Source organism: Phoenix dactylifera, chromosome 17 (assembly GCF_051530095.1).
Source record: "Phoenix dactylifera cultivar Ajwa chromosome 17, Ajwa_hap1_PhDact_Kaust_v1.1, whole genome shotgun sequence".
NCBI lineage: Eukaryota > Viridiplantae > Streptophyta > Magnoliopsida > Arecales > Arecaceae > Phoenix > Phoenix dactylifera.
Window position 1 is genome coordinate 18054093 of NC_143206.1, and position 20405 is coordinate 18074497.

Genomic DNA, 20405 nt, shown 5'->3' on the forward strand with positions numbered 1-20405 from the left:
TCTCTGCTAAATCTACAAGAAGTTGCATATTGAGAGAAACAAAAGAAAATATTCAAGTTAGATGAGCTTTACTCCAGCATGCAAAGCATCAAGCAGGAATATGTTGTTGAGTAGCAGTATGTCTATTTAACAATAATTGCCTTGGCAATTTCTGCTGCCTTTTGCTATCTTTTTACTAAAGGTCCTATGCATCTTTTTTTTCCTAATTTCGTGAGCTTGATTTACTTTTTTTATATATTCGACACAGCAAACATCATACAAACATCACAATCTTAGCCATCACACTCTGTTGTCCAAATATGAGAAAAAAGAATTTCAAAGAGAGATTGCCAGCTGTAAATTAACTACACTAGGGCCAATACCGTCTTTCAGATGATAAAGACAGATCCATAAATACAGTAACAAGGAAGAAAACCATAGGACCACCCATTTAAATCAGTCACTACTAGTCTTTTTACAAAATTATGATTTTAAAGTTATAGCAGAATAACCAGGTGATGTAACGAACAGGGAACATGCCAGAGATGTACTAACACATGTAGGTTCAAGGACTTTACCTAGATTTATCCTGCAAGGAACATGAAAATGTTGAGTATGGAACATCCATTCTTCATAACAAGCTTGTACTCATGAGCCCAACTGGCTTTTCTCTGCTAAAAGCTTCATCATCAAAATCTTCATTCATGGAGTTCTCTTGACATACCATTTTGTTTTCCTCTAGGAGATTCAACCCAGGAGCCTCCCAACTCAGTGAATTGCTTTGGTTCCTGGTACCTGGTTTAGAATCAACAAAAGACTGGATATTCTCCACATCGGGCCTCAAATCATTATAAAGTTCAGGTTTCTCCCCTGCTTTGATGGATGATGACTTGATATTATTAAGATCAGGATCATAATGATATCTGGCAGTAGAACCACCCATAGCTGGATCTCCAGATGCATGATAGCTCCCATCATTAACTGTTCCCATGTCTGACTGATCTGTAGCATCTTTTCTTGGCCTTTTCCATTTCTTAGTGGAAGAGGTACCATCGTCCTCAAATTCTTCCTCCTCCCTGTCTCTATGCAGATAAACCCACAATTTTCTATCCCCGTCAAACTGCACACATGGATCACGTTCATAATGCAGCCGGTCTAAAGCCCCGCTAACAACTTGGTTGACCTGTGCATCAGAGACATCTTCAACAATATATTGTGAATCCCTGATAAGAGTACAAACATCTGCTCTAGTTCCAATACTCCCAGGCAATCTGGCAGCTGCATCACGTACAAGACAAAGAATAGTAACATGAGGTGGGCGATCATGCTTAAGCATAAAATGATCCCGAGCTTTTGATGTTGGCTTGCCACCACCCCTTCTTAGTGGAGCAACAATAGATTTTTTCCCATCAGCAGCAGTGTAAGAGAAGGCCCGATCTGGAATAGAATATCTTAGAAGTTCCTCTTTACGGAAATATGCCCTCACTTCATCAGAGCTCGGGCTAATAGTATTTAGACTCTTCTGGGCTCTTAAATCTTTGAACCTCTCCTTCTCATCCAAGTTTGACAACATTGATATTGGAGGCGCTGGAAGACTTCCTATCTGCTGAAGGGTCTTCTGCCCAGATTTTAGCCAATTAGCAAATGCATCAACCAACTTCACCAGCATCTTGTGGGGAATGCCCCAAGCTTCGGCAGAGGTCTCTTCAACAGTATCATTATCAGATGAACTAGTAGTAACCGGACTAATCCACATCCAACTTTTGTTTGATTTCTCATAGAATACAAGCGCCTTCCAACCCTTTGCTCCTAGAGGTGCTGTCTTAGAGGAAAATATTTTCAGTACACCACGGACTAAATCCTGAAGTGGTTCCTGTGTTTCGAGAATGCATGGATCTCCTGGATTCGATCTAACATGATTGACAATCTCTTGAACTGTAAGAGAAGGTAACTTATTCTGACCAGCATGCTCTGAAGTATATCCGTCCATGTTTTCATGAGAATGGAGCACCTGTGTGCCATTGGCCACTTGAAGCAAATTGTTCTGCTCTTCTCTCATCAGTCTACCGACATTCTTTTCATGATGATTTCCAATAACTGTCAAATCTTCTGCATGAGGAGTAACCATTGCTTTTCGGACAGCTGAAAGAAGATGTATGATGGAAAATGAAAAACCAGTGTGAATTGTAGGTGTGATCAGGGTAAATGGTTTCTTTTGCAACTCTCCCTCTGGCTCTATGTCTGCTGTTCCTTTTTCTGGAATGACCGGCTCAGAAGTTGCCACAATCAAAGAATCAGATGCAGCATCTGCTTTTCTTTTTCCCTTCTTCTTCTTGACATTGTGGTCATCAATTTGCTGCTTTGGACTAGACTGTTGGTAAAGAGGTTCATCTGGCTCGTCAACACACATACCTTCAGCCTTCACTTTTGTTTTCTTCTTCACAGAGTTGCATTCTAACAGGGACATGTTTGGTCTTTCATAATGATTGGCCTCAATTGTAAGAGCATCAGAAGGTTGCTTTCCTTTCCCTGATTTGTAAACTCGCATCTGGTTACCCAGTAACCTGGAACTTCCATCCAAATTCTCCTTATGCTCAGCCAACATGCCCCTGCCATAATCACGCAAATAAACTGGCTTCTGTGAAGAAGTCTCCAGATCAATCATTCCCTTACGCTTCTTCTCTGTATTATACATCTTGAGTAATGATGGCTGTAACTTCTCATTGGACTTTGGAATTTGGCCCTTCTTCTTCAATTTAACATCAGACAAGTAATTGGGCTCATTCGTTTTGCCCTTGTGCTTCCCTTTTGTAGCATAAGGTTCTACTTCTTTTGTGCAAATGCTTGTGGCTCTGTCAGCAAAATGGGAATACACTTTTTGATCCATCTTCGTGAGCTTGTTGACCTTTTTAGAATCAGACAATGATTTAGCAACTCCTAAGTGATAGACCTCCAGGTCACCACTTAAATGCCCCAACTTCCTCACTGAATGATTGGTACCTCCATCTTCCTCAACCTGGTCTGATGAATCGGATTCCGTCTCCTCACTTTGGGAGTACATCGTAGAGCCCCTTGCATCGTTCATACCCATTCCCTCATACTGAGGAGACTTATTCTTGATCTTTCCTTGTAATGTTTTGGCTCTAAGATCAGAGTGGAAGTATGAATCATCCATCTGTGCTGGGGTAGTTTTATAAGACTTGATCTTGGAATAGTGTCCAACTCTACTTTTGCCAGTTTTATTCCCATCCCTAACCTTCCATTTCTTGCCTCTGTCCATGGAAATGGCTTCTTCAAGCATTTTGTTATGCTGAAAGGGGTGACTGCCAGCTGACTGGTCCACCTGACTTCCTTTCAGAGGTTGATGCTGAGGCCGCTCTCTGGCCGGATATGTCCTCTCCTCAGAATACTTCTTCAGGGTATCAAGGGATCGATGATCATAAGAAGCTATAGTGACCGCCTGATCAGAATTCCTACTCCTACCTTGATAATGAGGCAACCTATCATAACCATCAGGGCCGTCATCGCCAAATATACCTCTGCCATCTCTTTTTCGCAATTCATTCTTCTTTCCTAGTTTCAGCAAGTTAGCCCTGGTTGCCGCATTTCCACAAAGTGCATTCCAGCCTCCCTGCAAGCCCATCTCATAACCCTTCTCCTCAAAATCATCCTGATCATCACTCATCTGATGTCTAGGCCTTTGAGAATTCCCCAAATCATAGTCTGCAACTTGATCCTGCCAGGGAAGAGATAACAGCGACATGGGCATTCTAGTCTTTGCCTCCGCACTATGCTTAGCAGCAGAGGGATACTGACCTGCTGCTCCCAAGTACTCCTTTTGGGCAGAGACTTTGGGAGCGGCAACCTTCAGCACCCCCTTTGAGTTTTCTTTCCCAATCTTCATCTGCTCCATAGGCATACCACTCCCACGAGACATGATATCAAAGGAAAGCCTTGATGACTGCACTGCCCGCCGATCCATTTTAAACCTTTTATTCCAGTAACGATCACCTGAATCCCCACTCTCTGAATCCGTCTCAGACTCCATGTCTCCATCCCTCTCATAACACAAAGGCCTCTGGCTCCTCAGAATATTCAACAGCCGAAGCCTTTCTTCGATGCCATACCCTGCACAATTCTGCCAAGCATCCCTTATCCGGAAAAGGCTTCCCACCATAGCATTCTGATACTTGCACAGGTAATGGTAGTGCTGGCGCCTCTGAAAGAAGTTCACTCCCCGGCGGTAAAGAACAATCCTCGGGTCACAAAGCCCGGCTTTCAGCCGATTGAACAGCTCGACAAGCGGGCTCCCAAAGTGGACGTTTTGCGCCGAGAACAGCTCCTTCAGAGTCCGGCCAAACGTCTCCTGGTCCATATCAGGGAGGTACTCAGCCAAGGCAAACCGCTCCTCCTCAGAGAGGCAGTCGTTCCAGGTCTCCAGCGAGAGGACCGTCCCCAAGTCAGGAAGATCATAGAGCTCCAGCGGGATGCTGCAGCTCTGGTTCCCCACTTGGCATAACTCAGTCCCGGCCTCAGCAAGCTCGGAAATATCGAACTCGTCGGATCCCATCCCAGAGTCGACATCCGAGACATCGGCACCATCAGTCTCCGACGCCGAACTCCGAGTCCGGACCTCCTCTTCGTCCTCCTCGCTCGACACACTGCCCCGACTCCCCGGCGAGGAATCACCGTCCAGCCTCGAAACCCTAAGGCTATTCTTCATAATCGCCATGGCACCCCAAGAAAACACCAACCGACCACAGATTCCTCAATCTTTCCCCATCAAGAAAGACCTTAAAAAGACGAAAAAACAAACACAAAACCCGAAAAAGAAGATCAAACAAAGAAACCCTAGCTTCGATCGGGAGAAAGAAGGATGGGATTGGGAGCGGCGAGACGTACCGAAAGGGCGCGAACGCGAGGGATTCCGCCGTCCAAATCGAAGAATTCCACCAGGTCTCGCCGTATTAGTGGAAACCCTAGAAAGCCAAAGCGGAGACGGGGATAAGGGCGGGGCGGGTATTTATAGAAAGGGGGTGACGGGGCGTGGGGGGCGGGCGAAGAAGACGACGAGGACGTGGGCGCCTGTGGGTCGTCGGATGGAGCGTAGGAGAAGGTTCCCAGATGGATAAATAAAACGAGGAGGAGAGAGAGAGGGGAGGATGGGGTGGGGGGAGGGGGATAGGGGTGGGAAATAAATATAAAGAGAGAGAGGAAAGGGGCAAATAGAGAGGGTGAGAGAGAAGTGGGGAAGAGAGGTGGGGTGGAAGGCGTGTTCGCGGGCGAAGGGAAAGGAGGGGGGGCAGAGTGGGGGCCGTGGGACGGCGACCCAGCACCGAAACGGAGACGGACAAATAATATAACGTTTCGGATTCAGTAGCGGGTGGGGTTTGGTCTATGGCGGTTATTAGGGAAACCTAGCCGTTGGATTTGGAGATCGGGTGGTTTTAACAGCGGGAGTGATGTTAGATCACCACCGTTGGTGGTGCGGGTTCTGGCCTCCTCGCGGCTTGGGTTTGAGCTCACGCGGGAAACTCGTAACCGCCGGGAAATACGAATAGGCTTACAGTAAAATACTATTTAAGCACGTGCATCCTGCCACGTGGATGGTTCGCCGAGGAGTATTTTTTTTTTTATTATTCCATGAATACGCCCCTCCTCCCATGGCTATAGTGTATATGTGAAGGCCTGGTCCGGACCAGTTGACCGGCCTAAAAAAAGAGGCTGACCATGCATCCACCCCGTGCGCTGGCTGAGGAAGACTCCCAAAAAGTCTTAATCCTCTCCTGCAGTTTCGGCCAGGATGAGGAATCTTAGAATTGCAGGAACCCTAGGCTCCTCTATAAGAGAGAGCCCCAACCTCCATAGCCTTCCACCTTAAACAACATCTCTTCTTTCTTTCCCCTTCTTCTGCTTTCTCCCTTTGAGTTTATAGTTGTCTGTCACTATCCTCACCAAAAATCGAGGTTGCCAATGCCTCCGAAACTAAGGTAGCCCTTTGACCTTCTTCACCTTTCCTTGTTCTTCTTTCCATGATTTGGAATCACGGCCTTCGGCCGAAAAATCGGCAAAAAAGTGCTTAGAGAAAAGAATCCACTATTTTGTTATGTTCCGCCTTCTTCCCTCTTTTTCCGACCATCCGGCCCTATTGAGTATCCCTAAAAGCATTATTGGTGAACCTTGTTAAACGATCTTAGCCTTGATCAAGTCTCTGCCTTATAATTCATTAAAAAATTTATTTAGACCTTACCCATCCAGAACTATTGTTCGCTCGGTTAAGTCTTCTCTTATTATTTTTGATTCTACTAAAGTCATCTAATAAAAATTAATTTTGCTTTTAATATTTTTTAAATAGGTTTAGCAGATTTGCCAAATAATGTTTGATGATCTAAGGCGAATGAGATAAATAGATCTTACAATTCTTATTATTTTTCAAATTATTATATTTTTCATGCATAAAATTTGTTTGTGTAGATATCATATTTTTCTTAAACTTATAGATCAGCATATATATTATAAAAATCATGTTTTATTATAAAAAAATAGTTCTGTTAATAATTTTTAATGAAGATGGTTTGTCTATGAAATATGAATATAATCATGTCATTTAATATTTTTCAATCTACTTATGTGTATGTTTTAAGAAAAAGATATAAATACTCTAAAGGCTCTCAGATAGCTATGTACGACTCTCTAGACTTGTGGAAGATCGACACTCGGAGCTAACATCCATACAAAATATAACCCTACTAGCAGGATAAAGTTGGCATACAAAACATGAATCTTTGTCGAATATAAAATATAGCTCTATCACAAGTATAAAATGACCGTAGCATGAATATCTGTGAGCTATGTTTTGAACTATAATGTAGCTAAATAGCAAAAGAATGATTTATGAATTTATTTGCAATATAAACTTGAAACAATGTATATGAATTATTTGTGACTTATCCATCCATGAGTGACTTTATGACTTGTTTAATATATCATCCTATAAAATGATTTAATTTTGTAATAGATGTTATTTTCTTTAAATAATGCATTGACATGAAAAAACTTATACTTGATCTGATAAGATAGTGTGAGTTTTACTTATTGAGCTGTGTCGCTCACATATTTCTATTTTTCTCTTTTCAAGCGAGTAGGATCTGTAGGAACGAAGGATGGTCCAATCGGAGTTCATGCTAGTAAGCTTGGCGATCTACATAATATAACTTTAAGTCTTTAGTTAATTACAAATTTGTAGATTAATAACTTTCTAAATATTGAGAATTATAGGTTTAGCTTTTATGTTTGGATTTAGATGCTTTGAACCGATGTTTACTTTGTTGTTTAATAAATGAAGAATTTGGATTTCTATTTATTATATTTTGCTTGATGTGGATTGGAAGCTAGATGAAATGGTTGGCTTCATGTTATCGTGGATTGTATTTCTCGGTAGCATGGCCGTGTTATGTCCCGGATTTAAAACGTGACAGTATACTTGCAACATTTGGGCCTTGAGTTGTAGCTCATTTGCAACTCAACTTGCAGCATATGGTTTGGGCATAGGCAGCCCAATAGGTGTTAAACTACAGGGATCCAAACAGCCTCATAGTTGGTATTATGCCCTGAGGCATGCAGCTTAAGAGTTAAGAGATCAAGACTTTAGTATATGTAGGGTTTAGCCAGACCTATGAAATGCTACACGCACAATATTATAACTTGGCACTTCAACATTTCAACCCGGAAGAGAGTCTGGAGCTCGAGCCTATGGATCTGACGACCCACTAGCTCCCGGCCCATGATAAGCAAGGCCCATTACAAGTGCTTGGGACAGAGACGGGTAGACTAGGCAACGAAAGCAACGTAGGTAACATGAAGTCAAGGAAAAAATATAGAAAGTCGCATGCTATGGAGAAAAGAAATAAATGGTCCAAAAATTTGAAAGGTTCGTTTGAAAGTTAGGTGGCCACTGACCCGGCAATAGAACAGCTGCTCTCGCTCTTTATTAGATTCTTTCCATTGATAACTTCATCTTGAAAGAAGGCTAATTCCTATGGACTCAGCGGATTGGATCACGTCACTTGCTGCTTATCATTCAGAAGATTTTCTATGAACCCAACAGACTTTTCCTTCTACTTTATGCAATCTTCTTGCTAGTGATGTAGCTGGCTATACTCATGCCAGAGCTGTGTGATTAGCCGATTTATCAAAAAAAAAAAAAGAAGAAGGCTAATTCAACCGCCACTTATGCAAAAATATTCACCATGAACAGTCTGTTCTTCTCCTCTATCAACCTTTAGCCTTTCATTCCATGCTTACCCTATCTTTGGGAGGTTTGCTTCATTTGAAATCAAGATCATGTCCATTGAACAAGTGGTGAGGGATCGGTGATACATACATACACAAATTAGGGAAGAAAAAAAAGGAAAAGAAATGGTTGCATTTGATCAAACGACAAATGCTGATCGGAATAGCATATTCCATAGATTTGTTATTGATACCTTGGACGGATATCATTATTCTCTTCTATATCTTGATTGAAAATTTATCATCTTGCGATCTGCAATCTCTCACTCTATTTAGTTCTGGTACATGAACCCAAAGTCAGGCCAGCTGGATGTTATAATTGTTGCATGAAATTGTGCAGGTAATTTGTTGTAATGGTACAGCGACTTGAAGAAGATTCAACTTAGCAAGGTGTACATTGATATATAAAACTAGTTGATTGTCGTCCAAGGCAGCTCATCTAATCTAACCTGCCATTACTTCACAAATCGATAGCTCCTCAATGAACGATGGAGCAACGCCAGCCGAGCATCATAATGCCAAATCTGACACCCAATGTAAATGCACCATGTCCTAAAACACTACTGGACTCCTAACAAGAAAAAAAAAAATCAGCAGAAATGATCACGAGACGAACAGTCGCATGCAGGTCCTGCACACAGTGGTTTATTTCCTTCTCATTTCACTCATCTATATATATATTGTGTGTATATACATGTATGTATATATGCTTGTTTTTATGACCAAAAGCTTCATCATGTGGAAGCACGTATTTGGTTCATCTCCTGGAATACATGGGCTCATGATGACTACCATCTTGGTAGTCTCAGCCGAAGTAGCATTTCATGGGCCTATAATAATAGGAATACTAATACCGATACAACTAGGGCAACTGAAGAGGATAGAGGTTTTAATAGTGTAGTTGACTAGATAGCATTTTATATGGTCAACTATATAGAGTTAGCTTTATAGAATTCTAAGATATGTCTTTCTATCTTATTAAATATTTTGTTTTCCAATTCTTTTAGGTTTAGTTATAGTCTTTTGATTTTATTTATCCATTTTACCACAAAAAAAAAATGTATCTTTCGTACGGAAAAGATTCGGCTTTCTTAGTATGACTCGACCATTAGATTACACGATGATTGCTTTAAGCGCCGTGCAGATAAATAAAGCAACAAGTTTAAGATGCTTTGAGGTCTATATTGACTATGATCCAATGGCCAACATTGTGAAAAAAAGAACGATCAGTCTTAGATGCGAAAGATTCAACCTGAAATCCAGCTAAAGATTGTGAACTCATCGTCACGAGCTGAGGTAGCCTATTTTTTTTCTCTCGTATGATATAAATCTGAAATAGACATCTTATTTACCAAAAAAGAAAAAAAAAATGGACGTCTTGCCACGCATGACGTCTAAATTTCTTTTTTTTATTCTTGTTCTCTGTATGGTATGAAGCTGTGATGCTTTTGGGAAGCAAGAGACTGGGGATTTGGCAGGCGTTTTGGATTTCTAGGATGTATTATGATGTTCTGCCGCTGCTCTAGTCTCTTTTCATTCCTTTCTTTCTTTATATTTTGTTACACATCACTATGTATTACAGTTGAAGCCTAACTGAAGTCAAACTAAATTATGTTATTCAGTTAATCAGTTAGTTTTTGTTATTGTAATTATCCATTCATTTAGAACAGTTATAAGATCCCTATATATATATATATATCTTATATCCTCAGCTTGTATAAGTACAGAAGTAAGAGATAAAGCTAGGTAGCCTACTCGGCTTACTCTGTTTCTTTCTTCCAAGATTATTCTCTTCTAAATACTCTTTTCATTCCCTTCTTCATATGAAAATTTACATGGTATCAGAGCATTAACAGCTTTCTTCCATGGCTGCCTCTGCCAACAGCAATGCGGATTCTATTTCTTCACTGCTTCAGAGCATATTTGAAGATCCCATGAGTCTTTATTTTTTACATCATGGCGACAGCACAGGTTTGCATCTTATATCTTTAATTTTAAATGAAGAAAACTATTCAACTTAGAGCAGATCTATGATCATGGCTCTAAGTGTTAAAAACAAGGAAAGATTCATCGATGGAAGCATTCCTCAACCTCCATCGAATGATCCGTATCATATAGCCTAGATAAGGTGCAACATGGTTGTTTCAGCATGGATTTTAAACTCAATCCCTAAAGAAATGAATACTAGTGTAATCTACATGGAGACAGCAAGAGAGATTTGGCTCGATTTAAAGGAAAAATTTAGCCAAAGCAACGGACCAAGAATTTACCAGTTGCATAAAGCTATTTCATCCCTTTTTCAGAGTAATGGGAGTGTAATCACTTACTTTACCCGTTTGAAGGGACTTTGGGAGCAGTTGGCCAATTTCAGACCTCAGACAATAGAATTTAGTTCGACTTCAGTGAGGCTTCAACTGTAATACATGGTGATGTGTAACATATTTCTCCATTTGGTTCGCTTCTGTCTTCTTATTTGTAGTATATATATTAATATTGCATGTATTTTGTAAGGAAGGGGGAGATAGGAGCACTTGGAATGTTATCGCTAAAGACAAAGTGACGATGAGTAACTTAGCTCTGTGTGTGTGTGTGTGTGTGTGAGAGAGAGAGAGAGAGAGAGAGAGAGAGAGGGCAGCATCTCTGAACGTTCTTTCTTCTGCGTTCACCTGAGCTCTAATCTATGTAATGGGGTGCTTTCATGCATGCAGAGCAAGACGCCTTGTGTCTCTCGACGTATGATGAAATTAAAATAAGTTTCTTCCATTCAACTCCCTGATCCAAGTTGAATTTTGAAAGTTACATGCGGCAAACTTTCAAATTTACATCTAAAGCCAAAAATTATTGCTAAAGAAACCTTAATGCGAATCAGGTTTGGGCAATTACTAGGGAAATAGTATCATGTTCTCAAGATGTGCATTGGCAATAGATAATTTGGCTGATGGGAGTGCACATATTTCAAAGTAAGTTGACTTGCACTCATCTCTGTGTAAGCCTATACTCTTGGAGACCAATGGAAGCACCCATAACCCAAGGATCTAGGTCAATAAAAATGCCATTATAAATTGCATGTACAGCATCTGACTTAGATGGTAGGACCAATTCTTATGTCAAACATAACCTATGGTGGCATTATTAGATTGGCATAGTGAAGAAACAGCATTTGAGATAATGCTACCTCGATTCAATTTTTTCCCTGTATATTGACCTGCACTTGTAAAACGCTAGAGAGATATAACTCATGGGTGAGCTGGACAGCAATAACCACTGGAAAGCAAATCAAAGTCCATTATTAATCATGAGACATGAGAATATTTATAGTTTAAAAACCTACTTCCAAAGAAATCATTTGGAAATCCTTTACAAAGCAAAAGCTTCCTCAACTGCCCAAAAAGAAAGAAAGAAAGAAAGAAAACTAAAGCTTCTCGCACAATGGCTACCTGCCATTACTAATAACTCTTGCACTAAATGCACTAAAAGAGAAGGATAGGTGGTGTGCAGTGAAGAGCACCGAGACAGAGAAGGAAATTCATCATAAATGGCATAATTAATTCATAACCGGGCAAATTGAAGGACAAACTTCTCCTCTTACCACCTAGCCCTACTCTTTTTGGCTTAATATATTACGTGACTAAACGATTAGATGCTCATATTGCTTGCTACCTTCAAGTCTCAGGCTTGAAGCCCTACCCCTTGCCTAGTTTATGTTAAATTCCACTTGGGTCTTCCCTCTTCTTCTGTTCTTCTTGGGAGTTTGCAACCCACACGTCCCTAACATAACTATGTCTTCTTCTTCAACTTGTGCTAGTTTTCTAGACATAAACAAGGTTGGCTTGTTCATAACCATATCTTCTTCTTCAACTTGTGCTAGTTTCTAGACATAAACAAGGTTGGCTTGTAGGAAAGATTTATGAGATGATGAACAGATGGCCCATCCGTTTCAACCACACAGATTGCTCAGTCTCTATAACCTTGGTGGTGCAGCATGCATGGAACTTTTCATCTAGCCAGATAAATTTTGAACATTTATACTAGACTCATATTACCAAAGTAATACATAGTTGCACTGTAATATTACAACACCTGCCTCCCCAGGTGCCTTGAAAAGGACTTGGTCATTGGGAGCTACAATTAGTCATCAGAGATTACCGTATAGCAACAAATTCACAAATAGATAGGTTGTGTATGATTTCAAGTCAATTAATTTCTTCGTTTTCTATTAACCTTCCTTTTTTTCTAATGGATTGCGAGCATGCCATGTGAATCTCAAGATTATTATGCTTAATTTCATGATTGCTTTTCTTTTCCGGAAGAGAGTCTATTCGATCCTAGGGTCTGATGGACGGGCACCTCATGGAGCAGGATGTAGGAGAAATTACATCTAGCTATTTCCTCAAGAATTTGAATTGTTGTTTTTTTATGCAACATGTGAAAGTTCGCCAACAAGTATTCAGTGAGGTATAAAAATTTATCATATATTCTCATAATTTGGCAAGTTCGAGTGAAAGAATAGCAAACAAAGTATAGTTTACTCATATAGTTTTCTTTGTTATTTCACTGCATCATTGGAGTGCAAAATGGGCCGGCTCGACTAGTTTGACACCAAAGGATACACTGTGCATTTAAAATATGCTAATTGATTATCACAATCAATAAATTAGCAAGTTTAAATCAACAAAACACGAAAAAAAAAATATGATATTGGTGGACCCAAATAACTTTAAAGTCCTGCTAATACAAATAATATTCTCTTTTTGCCCAAAGTTTCAAATTTTGTTGACAAAATTTCTTGTCTTATTTTTGAGAGAAAAAAAAGTTCATGTGTCATTAGTTCACCTGACAGCTTGTAATATAATTAAGCTTAGCATTGCTATCCTAACAGCTAAGATTCGCCATCTTGGTATTAATATAGTATCGGTATGATATGGTACAGAATTTTTTTGACGTCATCACTGAAATGATATGGTATACATGCTCCGTACCGGTGCTCGGGCTGGCTTCATCCCATTTTCACTAAGAGTGAGAGAGGGAGAGACAAGAGCGCTGGGTTGGACTGGTCCAATGATGCAGGGCGTCATCAGCATATAATTTACTTCACGCGTAAAATGGTAGACGTAAAGGCGTGTGACAACCTACGTGTCATTCGCCCTATTCAATGACACTTCCACCAACCAAAACACTCTTGAATAGATGTCATATCCCCTTAGTTCATTTTATCAGAAAAACTCCAGAATAGATGTGGTCCAACCCCGATTCTTTCTTTGTTTTTTAAAAAAAAAAGAAAAGAAAGAAAGAAAGAGGTTATCCCTCCACTTCCCATCTCTGATCACCTCTCTCAACAAAAAAAAAATTCCGCAAAACCATTGACATGCACCCCCATTCACTGCCCTTCTCAGAACTACATCGGCATGACTGCACTTCCTTTCTCTCCAACATTTTATATACTGCCCGCTTAGCTCTCCCTCGCACATCCCTTTTGTCTCTCGTCTTCTTTTCTCTCTCCCTTCAGTTTGCCTTCCTCCCCGATGCACCCAAAAGATAGTAAGACATTCAGCAAGAGACAAAGCTAAGAGAGATCGATAAGAGCGAGAGATGCCTCAGGCTCCTTCGACAAGGTGGTGCCCAACACCAAAGCAACTGATGATTCTTGAAGAGATGTATAGGAGTGGAGTTCGGACTCCCACTGCTTCTCAGATACAGCAGATAACGGCCTACCTCTCCCATTATGGAAGGATTGAGGGAAAGAATGTGTTCTACTGGTTCCAGAACCACAAGGCCAGAGACCGGCAGAAGCTCCGGAGGAGACTCAGCAGGCACCACCACCTTCTCCACTCCTGCTCCCACCCACACTCTCTTCACTTCTCGGAGGAAACCTTCCATTCTCCACCACCACCTCCTCCTCTTCCATTCTACCACCAGATCCTACCTCACTTCCTCCACCGGGTCCCCCTTACCTCTTCCTCCTCCCTCCCACTTTGTCATTGTTTCTCGGTACGTACATTTTTGTTGATACCTTTCTATGGTTATGGTTAGTTTATATGTATGACTCGTTGGATATGGGTATGGAATTAATTAGTTTGCATCTTTACCATTCCAATGTATTGTTTTTCCGTTGGAGTCTAGTATTTTCTTTATTTAGATACTAGAAGATGGTACTCTTCATGACTTGAAGTTGAAGTAAAGATAGTTTGTGGAGTTCTGATCGACAAGACAGGTTGATGGTTGTTCTTCTTGGTGCATCTTGTGGTACAGGGAGGATGCTGCCAAGAGGCAACCAGAGGACTAAATTTGCTGCCCAAATTGGAGACCGGCGGACGAGAAGAAACACCAGCGACGGCAAGCAACATGGAGTATGGGTACGAGTGGATGGTGAAGATGGATGCGGGCTCGGCCGTTCCACTGCTTTGCCGGCCTCTCAGGACTCTGGATCTCTTCCCCACCAAGAGCACCGGGCTCAAGGATGAGTGCAGCACCAGCAAGTCCTCCTCACGCTCGACGTTCACCAACTTATCTCCATAACTGATAGCCTCTCTAACTGGCTAGATGTCTATCCGCCTGGGCCTATCTATTACGTATCAATGAATCCTTTTCCTCTTCTTCTCTTCCACTGGTGATGCTAAGGTACTGTTGTATGGCCACTGTAGAATAAAAGGAGCTCCTTGTGCGACTCAGTACGCCAACCTGCAGGCACTGTTCCTCTTTTGTTTTTCTTTTCCAAATTGGAGTCCATGGCAGTATTGGGTGGATTTCTCTTTCCAATTCCCGGTTTGCTTTGGATTTTCTGCTCTCATATCTGCCTCTTGTTTCTAAAAGCTGCCATGCTCCTTGGAAGACTTGTTGATATCGGCCTTTATATTGGTTTTAAGACCAGTCAATGAGACGCAAAACACTAGGCCCCCACCCCTTCTTTCCCTCCCTCTATTTCTGTAGAGAGAGCGAGAAGAGAGCGGGGTCGGAGCTGAGGCCAAATGACAAGACCGGGCGCTGGAGCAGCCCCTTTCTGTTTAGGATTTCGATCGGAACGGCAGCCTTTTTCTACTGCAAAAGGTACATAAAAAAAGAGTGGAAACGAAGGAGGAGCCCAACAGGCTAAGATGTGATCCGATGATAATTGTGTCAGAAAATTACATGCATGGGTCGCTGAGCTTATAAAATAAAAAAATTGAGACTTAAATAAAAAATAAGGGTTTATCTTTGTCCTCTTGATCGATCCTCGACTCTTTGTTCACTTGCAAACTCTTTTGATAAATCCTAGTTTCTTCTTTATTGGTACAAAAATTTGTAGATTTTTTGAATTTCTATTTATTTCTTTTTTTTATCTTGCTTTGCATATCGAGATCACATCCATTTGAAAATAAGCAAATAGCAATGATTTTTAAATATATTTCTAAAAATATGTGAAAATTTAATGAAAATGCCACCAATATTTTTTGTGGTACATGATGAGCAACTCTATGTTGTGCTTTTCCAGCCAAGATGAGCAATAATTTGGAAGTGAATCCAGCAGAAGTAATCCTGAGCATGATGAAAATATGTGCGTAAGCCCATACGCGTGCTACTGATTCAATGGGTGTAACAATATGGTATTACTATTTTAACCGAGAAATTATATTCTACACCATATGCACCACATGGCGGTGCACCGTACTAATCATAAATGCTTGTTTTTGTGGATCAATTACTGAGATAAGTGCTTGATAAATGGGATCCACAGTAACAAGTGCTTAAGATTGGTTTGGTGCACATGGTATATGATACAATTTGTCATCTCGATCACACCTAAATGTTACTCTATTTACAGATCTCTATGATCCAACTCTATAAACTAATCATCTCCCTCCTCTATTTTACCCTCCTGTCACGAGTAGGTTAACTCAGGCACAAGTGCAACCTTGGATGCTACATGTTAAGCAATTAGATTGACTCCATTTATGGTGATCAAGAGCTGGTGCTGGAGAAAAGGCATGTTAAAATAGAGGAAGGAAAAGGCCACTAAGTGCAATGCAAGCCTAGTGAGGTAGCAGGTGATTAGAGGAACCAGCAGGCGTGCGTGTCGCATCCTTTCAGGATCATCCATGTTGTCCTTTCAAGCTTCATTTTAGAGTAAAACCATGAGGCCATCTCAGGGGGTTTCGTTTTGGTGTGAGGAGCATTTACTCTTTCTCCCTATATATATTGATGAGAAGAATATTTGAATCAGGAAACATTTAACTTCATTTATTCTGAATTTATAGCAAACTGGCCCCTTAATTAACATAATTCAGTTCAATAATGATGAGCCATATGTGGGGCTTTATTTTGCTGTGGAATGTGGAGAATTACTCTGCATTAATGATGACATAAAAAACTTGATCAGGGAAATTATTAAAATCCTTTAATATGATATAAAGCGACTCCTTGATTAGCATAATTAATATCTGCCGGAGTGGTCAAAGTACATAAATTCTCTTAAAATTTGATATTAATTTAGAACTTATATATAGATATGTCTCCTGCTGTCAAACAAGGCTAACCCTCTTTTTGCTGTTGAATCTGGCAGGGGACAACAAATGGAACCATGTTCATGAACACTCACCGAACTCAGTAGATTACTACTTGACTAGGCATCAAACACCCCATCCCAATGTAGATCTGGTACAGTGGGTAATAACTCAAATGATTCCCTGAATCATGCACCACGAATTATTAGAGCCATCTGGATTTTGATGGAACCGTTCCAGATAGGAATAAATGATACTATATCTATTCATATATCTTTGGCATGCAAACTTCCTCTCTCTCTCTCTCTCTCTCTCTCTCTCTCCCATCCTCTCCCTCACCATTCCTTCTGCTCTTTCTAAGGCCCTGTTTGAGGAGTTTTTAGAGGATCAAAAAGCACCTTTTGGCTCTCCAAAAGTATTTTTGGATGAAAAAGGATGTTTGATAAAAATTTCGAAAAGCTATTTCAGCTTTTTCAGAAAGCTAAAAATAGCTTTTTGAAAGAAGTTTCGTTTAGGAGCTTTCCAAAAAAACTGTTTTGAGCTTTGTCGAAAAATTACTTTTTTTTAACCAAAATACTTCTATTTAAAAGTCCTTTTTCTTCTCAAAATACTTCATCCCGCCGCCTCTTTCTTTCCCACCCATCCCCTCAACATGGATCTGAGTCCAATTCCTCCAAAGCATTGCTTCAGTGGAGCCTAACAAAGATTATTGGAGCAGTGATGGGAGGTTTCATGGGGTTGGTTTCGCTGGCTTTCTTTGTGGCATTGGTGGAGAGTTACAGGCGGAGGAGGAAGGTGGAATGAATGGAAAGGGACGCCGAGGTGGGGGAGGCATTGGAGATGGCACAGGTCGGGAGTGCCTGAGCGCCGGTGGCGATTGGGATGAGGACTCGGCCAGGGGAGCTTGAGGATGAGTATGTGCCTTAATTCAGGGGTGGAGCATCCTGAATTGGGCGTCTTTTGGAAGGGATGAGCCAGACGATCCCGCAATCTTGAATCTATGCAGAGAACCATTGTAATGCCCATTACATCTTGGCATTTGATTTATTTTGCAGTCTAATTTTTTTAATTTTTATTTATCATTTGTTTCAGCTTCATTCTTTGCAAAGGTTTCAGTGCAGAATGCTATGTAGCAAGAACTGATGCAATTTTTTTTTTTTAATATTTGGACATATGTTTTACATAGTTTCTGCTATATGAGCATTTAATTCAGTGTTTTCTGGAAAATCCTTGGGATGTATATTCACTTGCAAGTAATTACAAGTAATTTTCAGCTATCAATCTTTTAACCAAATTAGTTTCTTAAAAAGGTGGTTGTGTATTCAAAATTTCAAGGATCAAGTGCTCTGAAGCATTGAATTGAAGCAGAAGTTTGGTCCAGCTTCTTGCATTCATAGCATTTGATTCCCTCACTTTCTCTTTTCTTACCTTTATTCTTATTGAAGGAACTTGAGGAACCTCTCTTCTGATGAAAGGACTTCTTCCAGTTGATGAATCTTCTGAACTTTTTATGCGACATTCTGATCTGGCTGAGCTATGCTAGAATATTAGAGAACTGGAATGCTACCAGGCCAAGGCTTTAACAAAAGCATACATAAATGTGCAGCCGTACCCCATAAAGCAGACCATATCACAAATGTAAAGCCTACAGGATTTACAACACATATGTAACCACAGATCTTACTTCTAATATCTTGAACATGCTTGCTAAGTGTGGACATTTTCAGAATTTGGAAATCAGAAATAAAGCAAATTAAATCCATTCATTGTAGCCATAAACCAGTCCTTTCTCTTTTATCTTGAAAAGAAAGGTCAGTCCTCGATTAACAACATCTCGAACATCCAAACAAAGGTGTACAGATCTTGCATATATATCATATTTGGAAGGCTCCTGAAATGCATAAGGGACAAGGACATGAAAAAGAGAAATGGTTCAAGAAACCTGAAAGCATATTGTCTCTAAGTTTCAAGAAACATTATTTCCAACAAAAATGACTGCTCTATCAGTATGTCATAACCTGCACCAGAGGAACCAAATTTAAAAATTTCTAGCTATAGTTTTCAAATATCGATAGTATTTGAACACACAAAAATTAACTGCAGTTTTCAACACCATACAAGTGAAATTCACACTCCAAATGACTTTGCCTTTTATGTTATATTATGAAAAATTAATTTACGCTAATACTTATAATATTTTATACCTTCATTATTGTATTATACTATAAATATAATATTATATTACATTACAATAATATTGTACTATATCATATATTTATGTATTAATACATATTATATTTTATTATGCTCTATTGTATAATACTATATAATGTCCTTTATGGTTATTTTGTCATACAAAAGTATTTTCTCAGTTTGTTTACCAAACATATGTTAAAGTGCCACAGCACTTTAGAAATATAGTTTACCAAACAGCAAATAGCTTTTTATAAAAGCTCTAATTCAGGAAGATCTACTTCCAACAGCTCTATTACTAGCAGCTCCCCCAAACGGGACCTAAGCCTTATCTCAATAGGTACGTGCTTGTTGCTAGGCAAGCAGGGCCGACTTATTAACCCTTAGGCGACTAAAGCCCCGGCTCCCAAATACATTTATTATAGCGAGTTCCAAAATGAGTGTCCAAATACATTGAGACCCTCAATGCATTTGGGGACCTCAAATGCTACGTATCTTTGTAGCTATAAATGCATTAAGGCCCCCAAATGCATTTATGTTGGGACTTATCTCTTACCTAAAAAAATTGTTGGGACCTATCTCTTACCTAAAAAAATTTATCTTTTTCCTTATTTATGTATTGAGGCCCTCAAATACATTTATGTTGGGACCATTGAGTTCGCTTTAGTCAAATTGCATTGTCATTTTTGGGAACCATTAGAATGAAGAGTAGAAACTAACCCTGATTTTGAAATGATTAAAATTCCACATCAAATTGGGGTCAACACAGCCAATGCTTTCAGAGGTTTGTGGATTATATTTCAAAGCAATTCATGACAAAACTAATAACATTGCATCGGTTGCATGGATCTCAAAGTATTGTAGGGCAATCAGCTAGATGAAAGACTCATAATCTGATGCTTGCTATTGATAATTCATGAAACCTAATATCTACATTACTTTACTACAACAATTCAACTTGTTCTGCTTAATAACGCATCATAAGGCATACATTAGACGATATAGGTTATCAATCTTACACTAACTTGGATTTATGTCCGCTGCCAAATGGAGCAACCTCGGCGTCGCCCATTCCAGAGTCGGCGAGAAAGGAACCTTCAAGAGTGGAACGAGTCTGAGGACAGCTTGTTCAACCAGCTAGAAATATTAGCATTATAACCAAATCATATAATGGTCCTGATGCCAATGATATATATAAATTTAGCATCAATGATATATATAAATTTTGTTCTAAATCGTATTCAAAATAGAAAGAAAAAATATATTTTTAGAACACCAGCAATGCCTTCATTTTACTGTTGTGAGTTATTATCTACCACAAAATTGCTAGTAAATAAATCATCTTAACAAACTGCAACAGTTTGCAAGCTAAAACCTCAATGAGTTTTCCACCATCCTCTTTTTGGGCTCTTCCCCCTGCGTATAAAATTAATATTTTCAATTATAAGGCCTGCACACGTTTGC

At 39.9% G+C, this 20405-nt stretch overlaps 2 pseudogenes across 2 annotated transcripts; one reads left to right on the forward strand and one right to left on the reverse strand.

The window, feature by feature from the left end:
* Nucleotides 1–334: 334 nt before the first annotated feature.
* Nucleotides 335–5239, reverse strand: LOC103721910 (uncharacterized; annotated as a pseudogene). Its single transcript, XR_015974464.2, has 2 exons — nt 4882–5239; nt 335–4772 (listed from the first exon to the last, which is right to left on the reverse strand). The product of XR_015974464.2 is annotated as an uncharacterized LOC103721910 (transcript).
* Nucleotides 5240–13674: 8435 nt separating this feature from the next.
* LOC103721917 (WUSCHEL-related homeobox 3 pseudogene) lies at nt 13675–14787 on the forward strand (annotated as a pseudogene). The gene is made up of 2 exons (XR_016398830.1): nt 13675–14259; nt 14521–14787. The product of XR_016398830.1 is annotated as a WUSCHEL-related homeobox 3 pseudogene (transcript).
* The last annotated feature ends 5618 nt before the right edge of the window (nt 14788–20405 follow it).